Source organism: Cynara cardunculus, assembly GCF_001531365.2.
Source record: "Cynara cardunculus var. scolymus isolate 2C chromosome LG 17, CcrdV1, whole genome shotgun sequence".
In the NCBI taxonomy this organism is placed as follows: Eukaryota; Viridiplantae; Streptophyta; class Magnoliopsida; order Asterales; family Asteraceae; genus Cynara; species Cynara cardunculus.
Genome location: NC_037544.1, coordinates 6,255,300 through 6,257,587, shown reverse-complemented (window position 1 = coordinate 6,257,587; position 2,288 = coordinate 6,255,300). Strand labels below are relative to the sequence as shown.

Genomic DNA, 2,288 nt, shown 5'->3' with positions numbered 1-2,288 from the left:
ATATTTTAAAATATATAACTGATTAATTTTTCAAGATATTATTTTGATGATTTTTATATTTTTATCAAATATAATTTTTTTATCAATTAATTTATAAGTAGTTAACAAAATATAACCTTAATAAATTTTTAAAAGACATTCAATTTCCAAAACATTGAACAAGCCACGTGTATAAATGGGCAACTCCCATAAAAGCAAACAATGACGTTTCCAGAGCTGGCGTGTGGGGGCTAATTCCAAACCACCATCCATTCCTGCCTGTGTCTCTCTGCCATATCCATCCAATTTTGAATTGGTCCAAGATGCCATTTCAGTTCCATCATATTCTCCAAATCCCTCTTTCATATCTCAATTTCTAGGGTTTCTGAACGTCTCTGGCTTTTCAATAATGGTTAGTTTCACCAATTCTGCTGCTGTTTTACCTGATACGGGTTCAAATTCCAGCATCATGATCAAATGTACTTCAGTCGCCTCTTCTTCTTCTTCTTCTTCCTTGACTTATGTTGTTTCTCGGCTTCCTGTGAATTTTAAGCCGGTTAGTGTTAGTGTTTTTAACGTGGATGATCTCAAGGAAGTCGTTGAATCCAATCAAAAAGACCGCTTACGAAAGGCAATAGAAGCTCGGTTAATCAGTGAAAGAGTTTGAAGGGTGGAAAGATTCTTTAGAGACAGTCCAAACTATCAAGAAGTATGCAGAACGAATCAGGGCGAGCGAAATGGAGAAGTGTTTGGCAAGAATGGGTAGCAATATATCCAAGAAAAGCTAGAAAGCGATACATAACATGATCTTAGCAAAGGAGTAGTAAACAAGCTCCTTCTGGGTCCAGTGCAGTTGCAGCATCTGAGATGTGATGAAAACGAAGGCTGATCGATCTTAGAACGAGATACTCGAAAATATGCACCAGTTGAACCGGATTTTCGCTCTGGATACGGTGTTGGAAGAAAAGATCCGATCCAAGATGGAGAAATCCCAGGTATAATTTGAGCAAATTTACAAGTTAAGGATGCCCAAAATCAATCAAATGAATTTTGCTTTGAAAAAATTATAATGAAATTTGATGACACGTTTGTTTGGTACGAATTGGCAGGCAGGGAGGTGCAAGTGGAGACTTGTAACAATTTGGGGCCCAATTTATAGACTATAAACAAATCCAACAAGGCTTCTTTCTATTCGTTCGTTTAAGTTAACAGCATAAATAGATATATACGAACGGTAAACAAACAGATTTTTTTGCGTTCATGTTTGTTTGTTAAGAAAATGTGTTTGTTCGTTAAGATGTTAAATGAACGAATTTGTTGAAAACAACCATCATTGCTCTCTCATTCCGTTTCTCTAAGATAACATAACGACCGGGTGAAGTTATAAGAGAGAAAAAAATGGAATTCTAAAAACTTAATTTAATTAACCATTTTACATAAGGGGTCATGATATAAAAGCAGAAAAAGGTTTTGAGAAGTGGTAAGTATTTGAGTTGTAAACAAGTTATTCTAACTCTTCATACGGTCAATATTGGTCAAGAATTGCGGTTTGACTGGTCAAATGAAAAATAAAGAGGTAGTTACTTTTATAAATAGGCGGCAAACAAGTGCATATGTGAATCGAGTTAGTTAGTTCATATTTGAATCAGTTAATTAGTTCATATTTGAATCACACAATTTTACATAATCACTTGTTTTGTCGCCTATTTGTAAAAGTTACGAAACCACCTCACTATCTTTCGTATACCATGTGAGAAATTATCCGGTGCTTTACAGTAAAACCCCAAATCTAGACCAAATGCAGGGCTAGGATCACTTCATAACTTCTCAAATGAACCTATCGTTATATAAGTATATATATATATATATATATATATATATGGACGAGCGAAGCAATCGTTTATTTAACTAAGGAAACAAAAAATGTGTTTATGTTCGTTCATTTATTAAAATACACGAACATAAATGAACTTTCCAAATGTAACATGTCTAACAAAAGATTGCAACGGTCCTAGGAATTGGAACGGGATCTCGCAGATAATTGGAATATGCATGTGACAAGGGTGAGCGTGGCAGCTGTGACGGAGTATTTGATGGCGATTGTGACGACGACTATAATGGTGTGGCGGTGGAGGTGATGGATGAAGGTGTTGGTTAAATTAGATGTAAAAGTTACTTTTGTTGCATGATTAATAATAAAAGTTTGATAACTATTTTAATAAATATTTAATTTAATGTCTTTGAGAAAGTATTAATTAATTAAAATAGGTAAGGTTTTACCAACTTTGTTTTTATTTATATTTATATGT

General features: G+C 34.1%; 1 long non-coding RNA gene across 1 annotated transcript; it reads left to right on the top strand.

Moving 5' to 3' along the window:
* Nucleotides 1-179: 179 nt before the first annotated feature.
* On the top strand, nt 180-1,304 carry LOC112501122. The gene is made up of 2 exons (XR_003067418.1): nt 180-974; nt 1,089-1,304. It is a non-coding gene; the product is annotated as an uncharacterized LOC112501122 (long non-coding RNA).
* Nucleotides 1,305-2,288: the final 984 nt, after the last annotated feature.